The sequence below is a fragment of the Ambystoma mexicanum genome, chromosome 2p (assembly GCF_040938575.1).
Source record: "Ambystoma mexicanum isolate Mex_15411 chromosome 2p, UKY_AmexF1_1, whole genome shotgun sequence".
In the NCBI taxonomy this organism is placed as follows: domain Eukaryota; kingdom Metazoa; phylum Chordata; class Amphibia; order Caudata; family Ambystomatidae; genus Ambystoma; species Ambystoma mexicanum.
The window spans coordinates 1,390,949,896-1,390,973,877 of NC_090923.1; the positions used below are offsets into that span (position 1 = coordinate 1,390,949,896).

Consider the following 23,982-nt stretch of genomic DNA (forward strand, 5'->3'; position numbering starts at 1 on the left):
GTGGTTATCCCAAAATTCTTTGTTCGGGAATTATCGGCACAGGTTCTGAGTTTGTGTCTATTTCTTCCATTCCAATTGGGGATAGAGCGTCCGCCTTACCATTCTTATAGCCGGGGCGGTAGGTGATTATAAAATCGAACTCAGCAAAGAACAAAGCCCATCGGAGCTGTCGAGACGATTGAGCCTTGGCAGTTTTTAAATATTGTAAATTTCGGTGATCAGTGATCACGGTGATGGTATGCCGGGCGCCGACGAGATAATGCCGCCAAGCCTTGAAGGCGGACTTAATGGCTAATAGTTCCTTATCGGTGATCGCATAATTTATCTCCGGCGGCGAGAACTTTCTGGACCAAAATGCTACGGGGTGCAGTTGGTTGGTTTCAGGGTCTCTCTGAGACAGGACAGCTCCCATGGCTAAGCTGGATGCGTCGGTTTCGACTATATATGGGAGATCGGGACGCGGGTGCTTCAAAATAGGTGCGGACGTGAACTTAGCTTTCAACTCCTGAAAGGCCTGTTCGGCTTCCTCGGTCCATTCAAAACGTTTATTTTTTCGCAAGAGTGCAGTGATGGGTTGCACCACACGTGAAAACTCTGGGATAAACCTGCGATAAAAGTTGGCAAAACCAAGCATGCTTTGGACACCTTTCACCGAACTAGGTGATGGCCATTTGAGGATGGCATCCACTTTCCGTGAATCCATTCGGACCCCTTAAGTTGTCAGGATGAATCCGAGAAACTCAACCTCGGTGGTATGGAAAACACATTTTTCCAGCTTGGCAAACAGTTTGTGCTGGCGCAGTTTCTCTAGGACAGCCCTGACATGCTTTCTGTGATCAGATTCCGAAGAGGAGTACACAAGAATGTCATCGATATACACGACAACACAGACATAAATGAGTTCCCGAAGGACATCGTTCATGAAGAATTGGAAGGCTGTAGGCGCGTTGCACAACCCGAAAGGCATCACCTGCTATTCGAATAGTCCATATTTTGTATGGAAGGCCGTTTTCCATTCGTCGCCTTCTTTTACTCATACCAGATGATAAGCCCCCTGGAGATCTAACTTGGTCTATACGCAAGCGTCCTTCACCTGGTCAAGGAGTTCAGGGATCAGAGGCAGAGGGTAACGATTTTTAACAGTTATCAGGTTCAATGCGCGGTAATCAATACAAGTTCTAAGGTCGCCTTCTTTTTTAGGCACGAAGAACAAAGCTGAGGATGACGGGGACTTTGACGGGCGAATGAAACCATTGGCGAGGTATTGATCTAAATATTGTCTCAAATGCAGATTCTCTGGTTCAGTAAGGGCGTAAATCCTGCTACAAGGGGGTTGTGCACCGGGCACCAGATCGATTTGGCAATCGTACGATCTGTGGGGAGGTAACGTGTTGGCCTGTTCCTTTTGGAAGACGTCCTGAAAGTCTTAGTACTGTGGAGGTAGTTGCACAGGGACACAGATTACTGATGCTAGATTAATCTTTGGATTTTCTGGGTAGCAGGTTTGTGCACAATCCGGGAATGTTATTCTCTTCGCTCGCCAATCAATTCGAGGATTATGTGTCTCTAACCAAGGGATTCCGAGAATAAGCTGAAACTGTGGAGCCTTGATTACATCAAGCACAACTGCCTCCCGATGGCCATCCGGACCTACAAGTGTCACCTCAGCTGTGGAATGTGTTACCGGTCCAGAGGCAATTTCGGTTCCATCTACTGTGGTGATGACATCTTTGTTGGTTTTAGGACGCAGAGGGAGGTTTATCCTAGAGACCAATTCTCGATCCACATAGTTTCCTATAGCCCCGCTATCGATGTATGCCTTTATAGCATGCAACCGTTTAGGCTGTTCCGGATCTACGAGGACCATTTGCACAATGAAATGCGAGGTCTGAGAGTTAGTTTTCAAGCTCGGCAAGCGGACCCCTACGCTTGCCGGGCGTGGTCGTTTCCCGATACAGAGTTTCCATGGATTTTATCAGCGGCTCCTACCACCTTCTTGGGCGGCTTAATCGTAGAAAGTGTCCAGAGGACCCACAATAAAGGCATAATTGCATCTGTCGTCTTCTTTCCCGTTCTTTTTGAGTTAGGGGTCCTTTAACACCTCCGATTTGCATAGGCTCCGAGGCATCAGCCCCCTTGGGGTTAGCGTGGGTCTTGGCCAACACCCGGGTTTCAAACTTGGACCGATCTGCTTTTCTGTTTTGCAGCCTGTGATCCAATTGGACCACTAAGTCTATATATTCAGTGCATTCTTGGGGCGGATTTACAACTTGTGCCAGGACATCTTTAAGTTCTCCGCGTAGACCTCAATAGAATAACGTGATTCTTTTATCCTCTGGCCAACCAGTTTCCACAATTAGTCTATTGAAGCTTGCAATGTAGGATAGAAGGTCTTGATTGCCCTGTCGCAGAGATAGAAGTTCGTCATCCAGAGCCTGTCCCTGGGAGTGTTGAGCAAATAACCTTTCCATGCTTGTTTGAAATCCTTGAAAATCACGAAGAATCGGGTCATCTTGAGTTACCAGTGGGACTGACCAATCGGCAGCACAGCCGCTGAGATATGACAACACAAAGGCTACCTTGGTCTGATCATTAGGGAAGGCCCCAGGTCTGCATAGGAAGTGCAAACGACACTGATTCATGAATACGGCGAATCGTTTGGGGTCCCCAGCAAAGCGTTCAGGTGGGGCCAGCGGCATGTTTCCAGGTAGATTAATCTGCACCGGGTTACTGGAAACCACAGGAGCGGGGTTCCCCCCGGAACCGGGTAAAGGAGTTTGTCCAGCTTGACCTTGCAAAAGCTGTCTAGCCAGGTCATCAGCTCTATTCTTTATTACAATCACTTCCCTCCTGAGGGCACTAGTCTCTTGATGAGCGGCGTGTACTTCGGCCCGTAATTCCCCCAGTAATTGGGCCAACTGGTCAGTTTCTGAAGTTTCCATAGCGCCTGGGTGGGAATTTGTAGGAAGGCTTCACGTTCTGTAATGCTCACCTGGTTCCCACGGGGGCGCTGGTCTAGTCTGGATTGCTGTGGCCTCTTCTAGCGTGATGCGCAGGACCCGGAACACCGATTGGACAGAACCTCCAAATCGTGCTTGCCTGGCCCCTAGGAATATCCTTCTGCAGATGAGAAAGGGGATTAACAGTCTGCAGAATAGTGTGCTAGCTCCCCCCTTTCCCCCTTCCCCCTTCGTTCCTCTCTAACTTCCTCCAAACCCCGGTTTAAGCTCACCTTATGGTTTGGAAGGATGAACTCTCCATCCTGCTTCTGGTGCAGGGGCGCGTGTTCGTCCAGTTACTTCACTGGTTTTCAGAATGGCGCTGGCAAAATCCACTTGACTTTCCTGAGCGATGCGCCGTAAGTATGAAAGTTCAAAGTTCAAGTGAGGCCCCCTTTATGTTGTCTTTCTAACCTGTGATCTGTCCTTTATTTCAGGTCCAGAATGAAGGCGATGCGTCGAGGGGTTAAACTGCCGAGGTGAGTAGTGATGAGGGCGATCCCTCTAAATGTCCTTATCATTCCCCAGAAATGTCTCTTGTCCTTTCCCCATAAGGTACGGTACCTGCCAATGGGGCGGCGCCGACCCGAAATGTGGAAGAAAAGCCGGTAAGTGTTATGGCTGTTAATCAGGCTTTCCTTCTGTGTTCCTTCTGCTCACCTTTTGTTTCTTCCTCTCTCCCCTAGGTGCAGAGATGTGGCGTCCGATGCTGACAGCCGCGATGGAGCCGGGAGATGTCTCGAGGACAGGTGAGTGAAGCGTGGTGCTGCAGCGAGCAACGCAATGCTTTTAAATGGAAGTCTTTCTTCAGGGATGCTGGCGAGAAGATTCCGGATGCAGGTAAGAAGTTTGAAATAGTCCTTGGTTTTCACCTTTCTCTTCTCTTCCTTCCTTGCAGGTCTTCCAGGTTTGAGGCGGGCGTGGCTGGAGTCCAGGAGCAGGAGCAGACACGGTGAGCGTTAAGCTGCAGGAAGCAGAACAACGCGAAGCATGAGCTGCTGTCTGGGCGTGGCTTAAATAGCCTCCAAAGAAGTCCCAGGTATGTATCCTTCCCAAACTAGGTATGTATCCTTCCCTGGCCACGCCCGAGTGAAAAAATGGTCCCTATGAAAAAATAGTCCCTTTCAGGTCTCAGAGAGGCCTGAAGCATGCAGCATGGTCTGCATCAGGTAAGTGCACAAAACACCTCCCTTTATGAGCCTGGCGCCTATGGCGTCAGGACTGATGTCCAACATGAGCCTGGCGCCAAAGGTGCCAGGACTGAGTCCAAAGAGCCCCTACAAGGGGCCGCTGGGCTTTTACCCGAGGGCATGATGCCTGCTTCTGGGGGTGCTGGGCCTGGCCTGGTGCTCCGGGGGTAGGCATCATGACAGGTATGTCAATTCTAAATACAGTATATAAGATTCAGTCTTCAATTGAAAACACAATTAGGCACACACATCCTTTCTTTAAAGTAGATTTTAAGGTTTAAAGATGAATATAGAATTGTATTCCCGTGTAAAGGCAAAGCATAAAGTTCTGACCTCCTTTGGGAATCACCATTAGGTACACGTGACCTCTTTTTGATGTAGTTTTCACACTTCGTTCTCGCTCCCTAATTAGGGACACTCAACCACTCTTTTGGACAGCAACAGTCTTAATAATGAAACAATGGATTTCAGCAACTTTAGCTTCTCACACGAGTAATTGTTCTTTCACAGTATACACGAGTGCTACATTTCCATTGTTAATACTTTGGATGCCACGAACAACCTTTACTCGCATAAAGCCATACACGAGTTAGCAAGGAGCTTGATACTGTTACCAGCAAGGCTCATGCAACGTGTTAGAATGCTGTGCTTCACTCACAGGCTTCCTAGACACTTGCTTTGCGGGTTGCACTGCTTTGCCGACTTCCACTACAACTTCTACTGCTTCTGGCTTGCTTGGGACGCACATCCGTCTCCTGAACAGGTGTCTCTGGTTCGGCCACTCGGCTTGCCAATTGCTCTGGCCTTAGTCTCCTGCACAATCACATCACAGTGATCACAGCAATCAGGCTCACATGGGGAAAACTGTTTCTCCTGCACGTCTTCCACTGCACTTTAGATTTTGGAAGAACAGGACTCCATCAGAACTTGCAGGTGAAATCTAATGTTTCCACCTTCCGGCGTCCCTCTCGTTCTTCCACTTCTGCATGGTTTGACAGCCTCAAGCCTTTCTGCTTCTACTACTACTACAGCCTGCACTCTAGCTCACGCTCAAGCTCCTTCCAAGCCTTCTCTCAGCCTGCACCGGAGGGGGCCTTTTATGTCTCCCAGGTTCAGCAGTGATCACTTTGAGGGGTGGGCTATTAGCCTCAACTGCCTGACTACTGCAATGGCAACGAAGCTTAACTGCCTGACTTTGTCAATTGCATGCCTCCCAGCCCTCTTCCTCGTCTCAGTATCTCTATGATTCTGGGACTTCAGTAAAGTTAGTTATTCCAATATTTGAATTACTTGCAAGGGTAGATTTAATTCCCTTAACAATTTTAGGAGAGGGGCTATGAGAATTAGCTGCTACAGAGGAAGATGGTTAATTGAAGACAACATTTTCATACTTCTTTACATTGCACCCTTGGGTTTGAGGAAGGTGTTTAATTTGGGATACCCAAAAAGATCTTTCCTTTAGTAAAGGTTGCTCAGATTTTATAACCTTAGGTTTCACAACCCTAGAAGCAATATGAGGTTTAGAGACATTAAAAGTACAATAAATCATTACCTCTTTAGGTACATTGGGAAGGGTCTTCCTGTCAGAGGAAAAATACTGTGTCTCATCCAACGGAATCTCCTCACCACCCTGGGCTCTGTCTCCTCCCAGGTGATCCTCTCACAGTACCCCACCCGCAGGGTTGGGATCAGGACGCGTCTGCCTTCCCCTGACCACCTGGAAGGGGACGTTAGGCAGGGTTGCAGTGAGGTATCCATTGGATTCTTCACAATACTATGATCGATCTCTATCCATCAACGTTTATTCTTCTGCATGCATGCAACTTTATATATGCCTCTTTCGATTGGTATGTATACATCGATCTCAAAGTTTCTCTCTCTGTCTGCAACTTTATATATCCATCATTCTCTATGATTCAGTCTATATCTGTATACATTCTTTCAGGTGATCTATTCAAATCTTTCGCCAACTCTCTAGCTCCATAGACCATTCTCTAACTGAAACAAGCAGCTCACGCCCTCTGTCTATGTGTCTGTCTCCTTCTCTGTATGTATGTAGTATTGTGTTTTTCGACCGTATATAATGTATTGTATGCTCTAATATGTATGCCATGGGTGGGTCCAAGAAACGCTGTGTACTTGAACGGCCTTTTGCAGACCATAATCAGTCATGGGAGACTTGAAGTGAGGATTTATAAAAAATGAGTTAGTGCGTTTGTATCCAGCATAGAAGGTGGATAGGGAGTGACTAGGTAGCTAGCTGCAACACATACTTATCAGGTGAGGGAATAGGTGCAGTGACTAATTTTGAAGGAGGTGGGAGAGTCACAAGGGTGAAATGATGTAACTGATGGACAGAATTTTGCGTGTATCTAAGTTTTATTGGGTTTGAGGTGGTGATGCGCATCTTCGGTGTGTGTAATCAAGTATTGTTTATTGAGAAGTGTGAAGATGGGTTGGCTGTGTCTGGGCGTGATACAGTTATGTTTCGTTGTGATGGGGTGATTGAATTTACATTGAATAAAGACTGACACCTGATTGTAAAAGCTATTGCAACAGTAATGCCATTATATGAGAGATTGATTCACAATAAGTAGTGCAAAACACAAAAAATAAAAAGTATAAATAAATCCAACACACCCAAGACCCACAGCAGAGACACCCGAGCTCACATCCAGCCTCCCCAATGCAAAGAGAACAAGCCCTATGCATTGCACCCGTCAAACCCATCACTGAGGATGTGAGACCCATGGATGGGACCCTGTTACACAACAGCCAGAGCATAAACACAGTACGTGGCACCTATTGGTGCCTAGATGTAGAAACGTAAGTGTTTTACGCCCGTGTTTGATGCTGGCTGTCTCCATAGAGAGAATGCAAGTACCGAATGCACATGAACACACCTGTGACCTGGGTGTAGGTGTTGGTATATTATGAACCGTTACTATCAGGGGACTATGCAGAGTTGCAAGATTTGGGGGCATGCCATGAAAAACGTTCTGCTACTTTTCCCACCAAATGCACATTGGACAATTAATGATAAGCGTACACACAATTGTTCCTGCACCGCATATGGTGACTTGAATGAATATCCTATCCCTCCAACATTCAGACAGGGGTGGAACATGCAGCTTTGTTGCGCATGTTGTTCGTCTGGCTCTGCTGCTTATTGGGCCTGCAGTGCAGTCGACATCCTGGAGTGCGACACGAATCGTGCTCCTACTTTGCCACCTATTGTGCATGTGGGGTCCATAGCATGAGCATACACCCACACTGCTGTCCGTGTCCTGCTCCAGCCCGCCGTTCTACAGGCAGATAGGACGGGCTGGAACATTATTCAAACTGGGTTGAAAGAAGTTAGTCATTATTGAAATTTGATTTTGAAGACAAATTATTATCTATTTGCATTGTAAAATTAGTTGACCATATGAAAACTCCCATGCCCGCATGTAGAGTTGCGCGTTAATATTATTAAACAAGGTTAAATTAAGAATGTGTTTATTTATAGTAAATAATAAAGAAAATATTTGCTTTTTGTTAAAAATTCATTTATGTTCTTATTTTGACAGGATAGCTTGCAATTGAAACTGGACGATAATATTGTTCAGTTTGTGGTATTTGTTCCTGAAAACGAAACCTTCCTTTGGCAACTTGACCATGCGATACAGGGTCTCCTTATTTGTCCCTGAATCCCGCGTACTAACATTTTCAAGGACACAATGTGGTGAGTAACCACAAAGAAATTATATATAATTAAGTACACTGTCCGAAAGTTACGTTTCTATCCACAGGAGCTTTTGAGCGAGACGGCCATTGAACTTTACTTTGCTGGACTGGAAAATCAGCTAATAATGTAAATAAACGTTTATGTAATATTTATGCAATTGTATGCTTCATGGTTAACAATGTTTCCGCATTGAGGTTCAAGCTGACGCAAAGAGTGTACATCGTAAAAGTGGATGGGCTCTTTAACCAGAACTGGAAGATAACCATCAATAACGGAACAGTAATAACCATATTCTGGGATGATCGTGAGGCACCACGTTGCCCATTTGCGCTGCCAGTGATATGGAGCAAGATGCCAGCATTTATGGTGTGGATACGTGCAGATGGCAAAGTCTTGCATTTCAACCTTTTTTCCTCACAAACAGAATGTGATGTGCATCGATACAAATACAAAGATGGAACACATGTGTATTAGATTTTACCACAGGGAACTTTGACTTCATAATTCAAGTACAGATCAATGTTGGCAATCTGAAACCTTTCAAATGAATGTGTCAGTCGAACCAAACGTTAGAACTATGCCTTGTAGTAAACAACGTTTTCTTGCAATCATTACATTCTCAAAGGTTTTCAATGATTCCTTGGATGCAATCTATGTTTAACTTGACTTGAAAAATATTAAGACTTGATAAATCCAGACTATTAGTATTATCTTACAAGTGTAAGCTGTTTTCTTCTTTTTATGAAAAGAAAGTAAACTTTTATGCTGGGTGTGTGTTTTTGTTGATCTTCCCGGTTTTGCATTAGGGAAGGGGATGATGTAGGTGATGAGCGGGTGTACGTTTGGCTACGCTGTGCGCCAACATCATGAGAAGAGGTGGAGCATATTGGTTTGATATGCCACTGTCAACTTGAGGGGCAGTCGATTTGATTTACTGCAGAGAGGGCACTTGAACTTAGGGCGATGGATCAACGGATAAGATTAGCACAAGATGGCGGTCTGCGACCCGTGAGTTTCGCATGTGGCAATTTGAGTAAACCGAAGGCAAAACACATTGAAAACATTTTTTGGATCGATCGATATATGCTAAAAATTACATGCCCGATCCATTGGGCCAATACAATTCCTAAGAGAACTTCCCATTTGATGGGTGTGGATTTTCGTGTGACGGGCAGCCAGCAGGAGAGCTGAAAGACTAAATTATCACTTAAAAAGGTATTAAGCAAACTGGGCCTGGTTCATGTATGGAATTAAGGAGATCTACTCACTTATAGAATCGCCTATATCCCAATGGAGAAACAGATTTTTTTTTTTTTTTTTAGAGATAGTTTATTTTATGTAAAAACTGAACAGGAGAGAGATTTGCAGTATGCCAACAGGACTGCCCGAGACCATGCTGAGCAATCCAAAGTACATTACCAGCCCCCCCTTTTAGACCATGACTAGTCCGCTTTGACCACGCCCCTTTCCAGGCCCTGCACCCTGATTTTGTATCCCACTTAATATGGACTGGCCAAGCAGCTGCTCCATGTTGGCGGACTTATTCCACAGAAATACACTCCTTTGATTCAAGACGTGCACATTACAGGCTGCCTTTGCTGGCACCATCAGGCAGAGTCACCTACCTCCTGCTTGCATTCTCAAGCAGTATCTTAGCACATCAATGCTCTTTTATTCAGGTTACCTCAACATCAGCACCCTGCTGCCCAAGAGCCATTAATAGCCAAGTAATGTTTCAGCCCCCTGATGGATGCCTGTACAGTGGTAATGTGCACATGGGCATTATTTTAACTTTACTATAATAATAATTCAGCAATTATATAGCGCTACGAACCCACAGGTATCTGAGCGCTGCTTATTATTACCCACAGTGTTTGGTGCTCACTTATCGACCTCGGAAGGATGAAAGGCTGAGTTTGGCCCTGCCAGGATTCAAACCTGCATCAGCAGGCTCTGTACAGATGCCAAAACGAGCGCTCTACTCGCTGTACTATCAGACCGGTATTTAAACACTGCACTGACCCCTCTATTTCTCCGAAATGTAAAGCCAAGGCGCCCCCACCCCCCAACATCATGTTGAAATGGGCCTTCCCCAGTCCCAACACATCTGCCTGCCTTGACCACAAGCAGGCACGGGCTGGCTTGTAGGGCAATAAGCCTATGGCCGAACAAAAAAATGCAAAATGCTTGTGTGGGCCAGTTTTTTGGGTCAAAGTGGGGCACTTTTTTGGCCAATGTCGGCCAGTTTGATGAGTACCTTCACTATGCGGCTAATAGTTTTGACCAGTGTTGCTGAATAAGTATTCTTTAAAATGTACAATTTGCATCACATTTTATCAAAAACACAGCATCAAAAAAGGAAGGAATTTGCAACTGTGGGGCCACTTTTTCATTGGTGCCCGAGTAAATTGTATGCCCCTGTCCGACGCTGACCACAAGTCACAAATCGCAACTGGTTTACCGAAACTTCACCTGGAAACTACCCGCATCACGTACCGTCGCCCGCAAGTGTCTTAGCTCGAGCCTTGCTGTTCGCTTTCCCGCTCCTGCAATGACCAAGAGATGCTGAAGGGGGCAGAGTGAGGCTCATGAGTTAGCGCAGTAGCCCTTGGGCAGAAACGTGACGTGAAAACGTCACGTGATGAGGAAGCGACTGAAGTTTGGTGTGGTCTATTTCAATTAGGAAGTTAACGTTTCAGGCTCAGGACAGGCATGGCCAGCACCTGCGTTGCTTATATCCGCAAACCCCCTTAAAGCTTGTTTATCGTTCCACAAGGGTCGCTAGAACATAAGTCCAGGTGCGTTTCTTTAACCCTAATTGACACGTGTCCCAGTGTTTGTGTGCTGTGCGTCTGATTTCATTGGACTGGAAGGTTTCGGAAGTTGGCTGGATCCTTTCCCCGCATTGATAATGTGCACTTTAGCTGAAACGCTTACTGATAGAAAACCTTATGCAGTCTTTCGACTATTGCTCTGTTGTACAACTGCGCTATCAGATGAGGGTTAAAAATGGGATGTACTTTTTAAAAAATATATTTATTTTTTAAAGGTTTGCAATCTGGTGCCTTAGTGTAATTAATTGCTTCGGTTGACGCGACCAGAGACTCCAGACCCCAGAAAAAACTATTGTTTATAAAGATCCTTGTTTGATGTTTGTAACCCAGGTGACACGAGTCCTCTGCAACTTGCAGTGAAACCGAAACCATATTCAGCAATGCCGTTGTCCCGGAGGAATTATACATAGGGGCGAAAAGAGACTTCTTTATTGTATAATGACACCCTTTTTACCTTCAAGTTTAATTTGAGTTTTTTTATATTTTTACTATTAAATCATTGCTCTGTTCCAGTGTTTGCAAAAAACAGTTTGATCTGCATTGAAATATAAAGCTACCATATTTACTAATGCCTTGAACGTATCATTTATATATCAGTTATTACTCATCTGTTATGATGTCACAATAATGTCTGTTGCTTGAGCCAACACAAAGCAGAGTCCCATCTGTCGCCGACGCCCTTTATTAAAGCCGTGACAAGCTTTTCAAGTTCTGTTATTGTGAAATCTCTTTCTCTGCCACTTTACAGACATTAATTGATCAGGAACTGGTCATAGTAGCATGTTCATGTTGTGCACTATTGGAGTTCAACACATGAGAGAGAGAGCAAGAACCCATTTGCACCTTATTTCTTATATTAAAGCACAACTCTTTATTTTTTAGCTGCATGTTATTAAACTACTATCAACGTTTTTCTGCCGCTTGGTTAGACGCTGCAGAATCTGGGCAGGTTTGATACTGTGTAAGTGTATCAGCAGTTGGAGATCTCTTACATTAGATCAAGAACGGGGCCACGTATTAATGTGGCTAACACTGTGTGGCCATGTGTTATAACCCTATATTGTGTAAACATGATTTTGTATATCACCAATGAGTTCTGTGACCTTATAAAGGAACTCTACATTTGGCCTTGTTCCTCTATTACATGGTCACAGGACTCTTAGGTGACTTACAATATCTTTATAAGGTACGGTAGGGGGGGACTTTATACCATATATGTCCATAATGTAATTGCGCATGTAAAGGTTCGAATGTCTATAGTTATGCTCATCAATTAATCCTTATTGTTGCAAAGAAAATTTGTTTTTTACGTGTAATCTAAAACCTACTGTCTCACAGGAAGTTTACACAGCATGCAAGGTGGAAGTTTATCAGTGATGGCTCGGTAGACTTGAGACTTTCTCTCACGGCTCCGCTGTTCGGTACATGTTGACCTTTTAGGTTTCGTTTTTTTCCACAGCCCGAACCAGTCTGTGTATATTAAACAAACGGTCTGTGTATATTAAACAAACGTTGGCAAAGTCAGTATGTATGGCTTTTTTAAGTTTGAGTTGTGGAACATGGTTATTAAGGTAGACGGATGTGTGCCCAAATATGGCTGAATGGATGAGTGGTTGATTATGTGCAGCAGGGTAGATGGATGAGTGGATGAATATGGCTGGATGGGTGGATATATGCATGGATGAGGGGGTGAATATCTTATAGGTAGATGGATTGATGACTGTGTATGTTTGTGAGAATACTCCTGCTTTCAACACAAACAGGGGAAGCGGACCACCAACCTGAAAATATTAAATGATCATTCAGTAGTATAATAATGTAATAATGTATTTGGCACAAAGCAGCAAGCTGCATTCGCAGATTGCAGCAACAATGACCAATGGAAAAAAGGGACCAAGGAAACAATCCTTAGTGCCGTCTGTGCCCTGGCAGTACCCAGCTGTAGTTGGATGCCAGAATGTATACATTACCAATACAGGTCCTTGCTGGAATAATCCTTTTTAAACGTGTAAAGACCATAAGATAAGTGCGAATTGTAGACAGAGAAACGAGCATCCTATGAATTTCGGACCATTCTTTCCATCCTTAGGAATAACGTTCATCTGCTTCCTGTAAATTGCAGGACCTCCAAAACCACTGTGCAGATCTTTGCACAAATAGAAAATACAACATCGCTTCGAGTGATGTGTCAAATTCCACACCAGACTGCTACTGGAACCATTTCACTTGATTCCAAGTTCAGGTCTTGTCACAGTGACAGTTGTGTTTGTGGTTTATTTCAGCACATACTAAGAACATATGAGAAACTGGGCTGAATGGGCAAAACTAGAGGTTTCTACCCACTACGCACCAGAGCCTAGTTAGAAAAGAATGAAAACCTGACAGCATTGAACACCGCAAAAGCAAAACAAAACTAGAATATAACTTTCCTGTGTGCTGAGGAGATGCCTGAAATGCTAATGAGAGAAACCCTTCTCCGCGCACAAAGGGTGCTCAGAACATCTAATGGCTGGGCCCAATTCAATGATCACAGCATAATCCCTCCAGTACACTGGGAAGGGTGGTGTCCTTATAATGGACTTCAAGTATTACACATAAGCACATCTTCCAAGACTCTCCACTGATCATGTGACGTATCAAGGCTCCGAGGGCTACATGAAGAAAACTGAGATTCTTATCTAATCTATCCCAGCGCAGAATACATAAAACAGAGTCCAGTGTCCATATTCATTCCGCATACTAGGACTGGGCCTCCATCACAGCAGAGCACCCAACAGCACAGTGCACCTTTTTGCAGCCATCACCTACCTATTAACCCTTTTGCATCACGGGTGTCTTCTAAAAATAACCCTGTTTGCTACACCCATGTAAATAAATGTAGCCGCTGTTTGTGACATATTACACGAGCGTATATATATTAGGAAAAAAAAACCTCTTTGTATCCCCAGAGACATGCGTTGCGACTATATTCGTGTGTGTGTGTGTGTGTGTGTGTGTATTTATTTAATTAAATAAATTAGGTGATTTGCAACACAAGTACTTGTTTGAACTTTTTGGCCTTTATGTGTAACCCTATAATAAAGAGTGTATATTGTTAATTAAAGCCATGGAGTGTATTCTCTTGAGGTGTCTGTTGGGACTAACTATCTGTCCACCAGCCTTCCTTTCTCTCGAGTGAAGCCTGACTGCCCTGCCATTTCTCCCCATGAGAGACTTTTGTCTATCTTTCGGTTGGAAAACTCTTTTCCTTAGGATAGACGCACCCCCGTCCCCTTAAGAGGGCTGTGGAAAAATATCCATAACAATATTGCATGCAACTGAGGATTTTAGTATTTCTTAGGAAAGATAACACGTTGTTATATTTGCCATGGTGGTGGGGTTGCCCCTACTTTATAAAACGTTTGACATACCATGGTAAATATTTCTTAACAAATTGCCAAATAGCTGCATGTACTGTATGTTCCGGCGTATAAAATGACCCCCAACTTTCCAGTTAAAATATAGAGTTTGGGATATACCCGCCCTATAAAACGACACTCGGCGTGTAAGACGACCCCCGACTTTTGAGAAGATTTTCCTGGGTTAAAAAGTCATCTTATACGCCGGAACATACAGTACTTCAAATGGGATGGGATCTTCCCATGGAGCTATGACTGTAGCTAACTTCTTTGTAGGTTATTTTAATTTTTTTCCCACATTTGATTTGATTTAATTTTGTAGAAGAATACAACATTACAAATTCAACTGTGGGTGGGTCGACGGGTCTCGCACCAGCCCCATTAAAAAAACAAACACCTCGGTATTCCCCCAACTCTATCCCCCCCCCCCCCGGGTACTGCTTACTCCCTCTTTAATAGAGTTCTGAAACCCCTGTCAGGTGAACACATCTGCGTTCAGGCCCCTTGGTCCCTCCTCCTACTGTGCAGGCACCCTCCAAACTGCAGGGCCCGTCCCCTTCGGTCATCCGTATTCCACCCCCTCTTTCCTGGACTCCGTCACTGGGCAGAACCACATCGAGCCGCCCTACCTGCGGGTCCGGCTTCATATAACGTACAATAAAGGGGTGCCAGTCCATTTCCATTGGTCCAGCCCTTCCATGAAGCCCTTCCGTAATTATTTGCATGGTATAAATATTTTTGGCAACATTGGTCCATTCCATCCTGCTGGGTGGATGTTCATTATTCCATTTGGTGGCAATGCAGGCCCAATTCAGGGGGACCAAAATACTCTCCCTCGTCCACCTCTAACCCAAAAAAACCCAGCAGGGGGGATTTATTTCTAGCTATACAGTCTAGGTCCTTAATCCAACCGAGGACCGCCTCGAGAAGAACTGTACCCTGGGGCAGCCCCACCACATGTGCCAGTAATCGGCTCTTCCTTCACAGCCCCTCCAGCATGTGGGACTTGCAGTAGGGAACATGTCCGACAGTCTGACCGGGTCAAGTTGCCACCTATGGAGGAGCTTAATGGAGTGCTGTCTGTAATGGCAGGATAGTGATGTCTTGGACATTCCCCTGCACAGGGTGCTCCAGAGGGCTTTGTCTATCTATACCCCAAAGTCTCTTGCCCACCGCCCTCTGAGGTTTTCCGTGGACCTACCTCCCACCTTAACCAAGGACCCATACATTGCAAATATCAACCCTCTCGCCCCGGTACCCCTGTCAAGCAGTGTTTCAAAGGGAGTGAGATCTCTCATTGTCTTTTCCCTGATGCTCGTCTGCGTGAGGGCTGTTACGCAGAATCCTGTACAGTTCCCTTAGGGAGCACTACAGAAGATTAGGACTACAGGTGAGAGGAATAAATCCCCTTTGGTATCGGTCTGTACCACAAAGATTTAGTTGGTAGCTGTGGTTGAGCAGTCAGACTTATCTCAAGAGGGAGATGAGCAGTATTCAGGGTTTACACAATAGGCCTACAGTACTATGGTACAAGGGAACACTGACCAAAGCTTTGTATTAAAAAGTATATATATATTTATTTTATACACTTCTAGTTAAACACATCTATCACAGTTCTTAAAGCAAGTTAAATTCGGTCAAAGAAAGTATACACAACTCCTTAGTTAAATTGTAGACAAGTTTGAGCAAGAGTGAAAACTGAGCAAAACAGCACACTGTAAACCAAACACAAATGGCACTCTAGCAATTTCTCACAAGGGAGGGAAAGCACAAGTTATACCGAAATATCTTCTTACACACCCTAGCAACACTTTCCATAAGTTTGTGAACCAGATTAAGCAAGGCAGTGCATCAGTATAGAAAATACTTAAATGAAAACTGAGCAAAATGGTATTTCACAAGGTTTAAAAAGTGGGATGGAAAGGGTGGTTACAAGAAGTAGGTGCACCAACACATTTCTAGTTGAGAAGCAATCTAGAGAAGGCAGTTCTAACAAATTTAGCCAGAGTCAGTAGGCCTGTGCCAGAGTCAGTGAGTGCTACAGGGCAAGGGCCCAGGAGCAAAATGTTCTTGTAGCTGCAGTCAAGTCTTTGGTTAACGATTTGAAAAGGTGGATGCAGTAGTTGAAAGACAATGTTGAGAGAGGGGCGGCCAACCCAACAGGTAGGTAAAGGATTTAAAACACCTTTAGGGCTACCGCGAAGAAAGGGCGGCCTGGCGGAACAATATACCTTTAAAATGAAGAAGTGGCTTCTGCGGTGGCGGTTGTTCCTGGTAGTTCCTGAAGTTCGGGGGATCCAGCAGAGGAAGAGAGGCTCTCATCGTGGAGGAAGGTTCGAGTTACTGCACTACCCAGGGATGAAACCAGCCGCGGTGTTGCCCGATGAATAAAAGGTATGCTCCTTTAAATCGCGGTCTCGGTGGACGGGTGCCTGGCTATCCGGTCTCCAAGTACAGGGTACTGGCGATTCGACCAAGGCAGGTCCGGGAAGGCGATTGGTAAACTGGTTGGCCCCACCAGCTCAAGGGAAGAAGACTCTTGCAGATGAACATCTTCTCTCGTTGTGTGGAGAAAAGTGGTGAGATGCTGCAGCAGGGCTTCACCAGTGGTTCAGTCGTTGCAGATGTCTTTGGCTTCTCTCCTCTTCAGCTTCTTAGTTCCAGTGGCGACGTCTTGCTCTTCCACTCTTCAGGACCCTGCTTTTATGCAAAAAGATCCCCATTCATACAGCCTAGCTGTCATTCACACAGTGGAGTGGTCTTCTTGGCGGGAGACCCTCCAGCCTATCAGGATAGAGTGTGACATGGGTTGCTGAGGCAACCCTGTCCAGGGGTCCTACTCCCCCTCCCACACAATGGACCCACCCCAGACTCAGTGGCGCTGAAAGGAGAGCTTCTCGGCAGAAGCCCGCCAAAAGGACAAACAAAGGATCCCCGACCTGGGTTAAGAGTTTAGAGAAAGACACGAGAAAGAAGTTATATTAAAGTTCTGGCAATTAAAACCTACCGGAGTAAAGTTAATATTAAAATAGGTATGTTAGAGACTGTCAGAAAATGTGGTAGCCTCGAACAATGAGAAAATCCCATAGGGAAATATTCGCGGTCGAATATTTACAGTAGTAACCACTGCCACCAGCCAGAAACTTTTGCAAGAGGGACTGTACGGTACCCCCTCGAAAATGAACATAAGGGAAAAACTATTAACCCTCCCCAGTACTTCCATAGTAAGATGGGTTGTACTGGTTTAGTTCACAAAAATTGACTAGTAAAGTGAATGGGGACTTTATATGCCCTGGGAGACAGTAGTCAGTCCCAGGGTATGGAGTCTATGTTTGGGGGTCGCTACAACACCCCTGTGTCACTGCACCGAGGGTGCTGTGTAACACATGTGAATAAAGATGCTTCCTATAGAGGGGAGAGAAACGCCATAGGCATTAAACACAAAAATAGCCTAGAACACACATAGCAAAAATGCCTAAGAGTGGGAAAAAGAGTCTCACTCTTAGCAGGAGAAAAAAACAAACCCTTCAAATCCAGCAAAGCTGCTGGGGGACTCTATAGGTAAGGGAAATTAGCCATAAGATGAGAATTCTCCCTAACACGGGCCCCTTTTAGTTGTAGGAATAAGAACACTGAAAGTTTGCCTATGCACACAGACCTCCTCTAGGTCTGTTATATTGATGAAAGTTCCCTGCCTGAAGAGCTGCCCTATTCTCTCAAGTCCAGCCTCAAACCATTTCTGAAATCTTCCGGGATTTGGCATTGCTTCTCTTACTACCCGTACCAGAGGTCTCTTCATATCTGCCCCTTGTCTCCAGATGTCCCATATTATCCCCAGGATAGGGTGCTCCCGAATTCTTTGTGGCAATTTGTTCCTAGGCACCCACAACCATTCCCCAACCGTAGAAGGCTGCAGGCAAAGATTGTCCAGGGTCAGCCATTGTGGGTCCGATTGGGACCTGAGGTGGGGAATTAGGATTCTGAGTTGGGCCGCCTTCTAGTAAAGCCTCACAACAGGGAGGCCCACACCTCCCTTCTCCATGTGTAAAATCAGGGTCGCCCTGGCAATTCTTGCCTTTTTCCCCTGCCAGAGGAACCTATAAAGGGCCCCCGTATCTCACGAAACAACGCATCCGGAATCCTAATGGGGAGCATTTGGAATAAGTACAGAACCCTTGGAAGGACAACCATGTTCATAGCGCTGAGACGGCCCAGCCATGAAATTGTTAGCTTCTGCCATTTTGCCAAGACCGCCTGTATTTTAGACATCAGTGGGGGGTAATTGGCTTTGAGTACCGTCCCGAGGTCCCTTGTAAGATTGATGCCTTGTATTTCATTTGATTTCAGTTAACTTCCTACCCGAGTGGTGCAAACCTCTCAATATACCCATCCCTCCTCCTGTCCAGTGGGAAAAGAACCGATTTGGTTCTGTTCATTTTTAGCCCAGCCACGGTACCATAATGCTCGATAAATTGGAGTGCTGCTGGTATGGTGATCTGGGGTTCCCTTATATGTAGCAGCATGTCGTCTGCATATAAGGCGACCTTGTAGTGCACACCCCCTCCCCTTGACATTCCCACCACCCCTGAGTCATCTCTGATCCTCTGGACGAGGGGTTCTATTGACAGGGTATACAGGGTTGGGGAGAGGGGACACCCCTGTCTAGTTCCTCTCCCAAGTGTGAACCACCGTGACTACCCCCCCATTTACCATGACAGAGGCCATTGGAGACGTGTACACTGCCATTATCCCTTAGATAAGCCTTTTCCCCCATCCCAAATTTAACCAGGACCGCCCTGACAAAACCCCACTCCACCCGATCAAATGCCTTCTCGGCCTCAACTCAGAGAAGGGACGGGTCCCCCCCATCTCTTGGGATGCGTATATCAGGTGTAACATTTTCCTCATTGTATCCGCCCCCTGCCGCCCCTTTATAAACCCCTCTTGGTCCGAATGGATCAATCTGGGCATGTACCCTTCCAGTCTTGTGGTTATCACTCTGGTATAGAGCTTGGCAGGCATGTTAAGGAGGGAGATCAGGTGATAGGCTGCACACCTTTGAGGGTCCCTGTAATAAGAGGCCGGGTGAAGGATTCCGGGGCCCAGTCTGTGTTTAGTATGTGATTGAACAACTCAGTCATGAAAGGAAGTAGGGCGGGGAGAGATGTTTTGTAGAATCCCGCAGAGAAACAGTCTTCTCCCGGGGCCTTCCTCAAGGGTAACCTTGGCACCACCTTTCTGATTTCCTCTTCCTTTATAGAGGCTTCCAGTAGGGTAGCTTCTTCCTCAGAGAGTTTGGACAGATTAGTGGTCTCCAGATAGGAGTCTATGTTGTGATATGATATATTGTATGTGTATCGCGTCCATACACAAGTGTTTTATGGCGCGACGAAGCAAGGGAGGGGTACAAGGGAGGATAAAAACAACAATCTTTCTAGGCCCAGTGACATTGAGAAAGCACAAGTGCAGGGGGGAGGTAATGGGGAAAGTGCAAGAGGCAGGGGAGGAGTGGAGAGTGCTGAACACGTGATCAAAACATCAAAACAAAAAGTAGTGCAGCTAGCAGGTGGGAAATGCAAGAATTAAGCACAGACTAAGGGTGTCAATAAGTGCAGGTAAGTGGGTTATAGGGTTGCAGATACAGACCCAATTGCAAGGGTTGCCAAGAGGCAGTACCGGTATGCAGCTGGTTGGGCAGGGATCTGGGCCAGAGATCAGAGGGTAATTGGGTGCCCAGTGCAGGAACAGACAGTGCAGCAGGGTAGAGGAAGAGAGAAGACGGAAGCAAAGAGGAAGGTATTGAGGTGCTTCCAGTACCGGAGGGGGTTCTCCTCAAGTTTTAGACGGGAAGGGAGGCTGTTCCAGGGGGAGGCCCCAACCGTAGAGAGAGATCTACCTCCAACTCGGTGCTTGGAGAAGCGACTGAACCTGAGAGAGTTGGAGGTAGAGGAGCGAAAAGCTCGAGTAGTATGGTATTTCCAAAGGGAGAGGTGAAGGCATTGTGGACCCAAGCCCCAGAAGGGGAACTTAATCCTTGCAGCCACTGGGAGCCAGTGAAGAGATTTAAGGGCTAGAGAGATAAGCTGCCTGGGCTTGAGCCCAAGGATCAGTCTCGCAGTGCTGTTCTGGATGTGTTGCAAAGGGCGGAGAATAGTAGCAGGCAGATTTAGAAAGAGGCTGTTTCAGTAAGCCAGCTTAGAGAGAACCAGGGCTCTGGAGACAGTGAGCTTCTGGGGCAAAGAGAGGAAGGGGAGAATACCTTTGATGAGGTGCAGTTGGTAGTTTGAGTTCTTAGAGACATCAGAGATGTGTGGAGAAAAGGAAAGCGTGCGTCGAAGATGACCCTGAGGTTCTTAGCCTCAAAGGTGGGAGCAGGGAGAGGGCCAAGGGAGGCCGTCCAGAGAGTGACAGGAAAAGGAAGTTGCAGGAATGCTCATAAGGAGGATCGCTGTCTTACTGGCATTGAGATAGAGTTCATTGGCAGCATACCACTCCTGTATTGCACACAGACAATCAGAGATGGGAGAAGGGGTAGCAGAGGGGAGCTTGAAAACAAGCTGAGTGTCATCCGCATACCACTGAAAGTTTGAACAGAGAGCAGCAATGCAGTGGGAGAGGGGTGCCAGATATTGGTTGAAAAGCCACTGAGAGAGGTTAGACCCCTGTGGAACACCACAGGTGAAGAGTGAGATAGATGAAAGGAAGGACCCAAGTTGGACCTGGGAGGGTCAGTTGGAGAGGAAGGAGGTCAGCCAGGCCCGGGCCTGTTCAGTGATACCCAGGTTATCATGGGGGCGGTTGAGCAGGATGGCATGGTTGACTGTGTCAAAGGCAGAAGAGAGATCAAGTAGGACGAGGACGGAGGGGAGATTAGAATCAAGGTTGGAGAGCAGATCTTCATGGATGTTAAGGAGAGCAGTTTCTGTGCTTCTGGCTGCTCTGAAGCCTGACTGATGGTCATGGAGACAACCAACAAAATCAGTGTGAAGATTAAGCTGGGAGATGGCCAGCTTTTCCAGTAGTTTGCCCAGGAAGGGAGTGATAGAGATTGGGCGGTAGTTAGCTGGACAGGAGGGGTCGGCTGTGGGATTCCTGAGAAAAGGGTGCACAAGAGAGTGCTTCAGAGGGGAGGGGAAGGCTCCAGTGTCAAAGGAGTGATTGCAGATGTCAGCCAGGGCAGGAGCAAGTGTGCCAGTATGGTCCTTGATGGTTTTAGATGAACAGGGAAGAACCTGTTTTTACGAGACTTTGATAGATCAGACTTGTCTAGAAATCCCATTGGGGGAGAACGGGGGAAAGGAAGAGAATGAGGGAGGAGAGGCGGCTGCAGGGGGGGGTCAGAGGTAGCAGAGAGAGAGGTGGGAAGAGGAGGAGAGGAAAAGAGGGTGGACAGGAGGAGAAGGAGGAGATCATCATCAAGGTCAAGTTCTTCCAGGAGGCGGCAGATGTCAGAGGAGTGTTTGACAACCGAGCCAGAGTTGAGAGTGGCAATATGGAGAAGGTTGCCAATCTTGATAGACTTCCGGGAAGGGGTACAAATCAGAGGTATGCCCTGCGGAGGTGTCGAAGGAGAGGGGGGCAAGGTAGCTGGAGGGAGAGGTGGGTGACAATGAAGCCAGAGAGGAGAGAGAGGGCACAGCAGGAGAAGGAAGGAAGTTGGTGAGGCGTGGGAAGCATCTATCAAAGAGGAGAAGGTGGGCCTGAGGGTCTTGGACCAAGACGGTGCCATTCAGGTAGACATTGATGATTGCTCTAGAGAAGTGGAAGGGGTCCAGGAGGGCCTCCCACCGGGTGCCACCATTAATGTGTGAAGAAGAGAAAGGAGAGAGCACAGAGACCATATGAGGAGTCCACAGGTCTGGCCAAGGAACGACAAAGAGGATGTCGGTGAGGGTCTGTCTGGAGGAAGCGTTGGTGTAAGTGTCAGCAATAGGGAGACCAGGGTTAGAGACCAGGATATCCTTATTGAATTTCTTCCTACTAGACTTGGTGAGAAGGGTAGGATAGTCAATGGCGAAACAGTTAGAGAAGACAGGAGAAACAGAGAGCACCATAGGTGATGTGGAGGAGGGGAAAGGGGGAAGAGAGAGGGGGTGGTAAGAAGAGTGGAGGGGGGAAGCAGAATAAGCAGAACAAGACAGGAAGAGCAGGACAGAGTAGCACAGTGCAGTCAATAGGCGTAGCCAAAAACCAAAACACAGTACAGCCACTGTACATGCACCTCAGGGTTTGCTACCGAGTCATACAACTTCTCATAAAAGGATGCAAAGGCCTCTGTAATCCCCGCCCTCGTGTGTTCCATTGCTCTGTCAACTCCTTCAATTTCTGCAACCCACTATCTGCACGCTGGCCCCTCAACCTCACCGCCAGTAGGTAATCTGCTTTGTCCCTTTTCTCATAGAACCTTTGTTTAAAAAATTGCAGACTATGGATAACTTCCCTCTCCTCCAAGAGCCTCAGTTACTCCCTCTTTCACCTTGCCTCCAGTATGCTCTACTCCCGACTCCCTAAGGGGTCATGTGCTTTCAGGGCCAAGTGTCTTATCTCTTCCCTCAACCTCCTCTCCACTAGTGCCCTTTCCCTCTTCTTTCTAGACCCTGCCCGAATTGGAATCCCTCGCCAGGTCGCCTTTCTTGCCTCCCAGCCGGTTCTCTTATCTACCTCCCCTGTGTCGTTCGTTTTGAAATATTCCACAATTTCCTTATTCATCTCTGAGTGGAACACTGAGTCCCTCTAGAGAGATTCATTACACCTCAATTTGGACCCTTTGGTGGCGAGACCCAACCACTCTATATCCACTGTGACCATATCATGATCGTACCAAGAAATCGGAGTGATGTCAGAGCCCTGTGCTTCTTCCCATAGGTCTCTAGAAATATAAAGGTAATCTATCATCGTGTAGGTCCCGTGTGGTGGGGAGTAGAACGTGTAACCCTGCGTTTGTGGGTAGAAGTGGCGCCATATGTCCCTTAACACACAATCTCCTAGTGAGTCCTGAAACTCGCGGTGCCTGTGGGTCCCTGTGCCCTGTCCCCAAGCCTTTGCCTGTCCAAGTCCGGGTCCGCCATCGTGTTAAAGTCACTTCCGGTGATCAGATGCCCTGAGCTTTCCACCAATATTTTCGCTATTGTGGCTTTCAGAAATCTTAACTGTCCCTTATTAGGGGCATAAACCGTGGCAAAGGTGAGCCTTACATTTCTAATGTCTCCTGAGACCAGCAAGGCCCTCCCCTCCACATCCAAACCTGGGTGAATTCAATTCTAAGTCCCTTTTTTACGAGGATACTCCCTCTCGCCTTTCTCAGGGGGCTGGAGCCCCAGACCTCCCAGCCGACCCGCCCACATGGGAACCTTTTCTCGTTCCCCTTGGAGTGACTAGTTTCCTGGAGGAACATGATATCTAATTCCGCCCTCTGAGATTCCCTTATCCCCATGGATCTTTTGGTGGGTGAGTTCAAACCTTTCACGTTCAGGGTGCCTATTCGTTGGTTTCCACCCCAGGGCCATTATTCCACTGGTGTGATCATGTTATCACTATGCGGAGGTTCAGTCTGTTCCACCTGTGGGACCTCGGCGTATCAACTTGAATCCTGCCCAAAGAAATATTAACTGCTGGGAGAGCCTATACCAGGTAACCCCCACCCCGAATCCCCCACACGTCTTGACCGCCCCCCACTGCTGGCATTCGGCCTCTCCCTGTTCGGGCCCATTCTCTTCACATCGTTTATTCTTGAGCCCCCCCTCCACCTGTCACCTATAGCCACATATACCACTACAGAGCGTCCCCCCAAACCAAAGTGCCCCCTAACCAAGCCGTCGGGTGGGACATGCCCCC

General features: G+C 46.6%; 1 protein-coding gene across 1 annotated transcript in view; it reads left to right on the plus strand.

The window, feature by feature from the left end:
- The first annotated feature begins 10,568 nt into the window (after positions 1-10,568).
- The window catches only part of LOC138567536 (uncharacterized), a 364,380-nt gene continuing 350,966 nt past the window's right edge, over positions 10,569-23,982 (plus strand). Inside the window, exon 1 of the mRNA XM_069645821.1 lies at positions 10,569-10,714. The gene's annotated coding sequence lies outside the window, so the exon portion shown is untranslated. The remainder of the gene's footprint in view (positions 10,715-23,982) is intronic.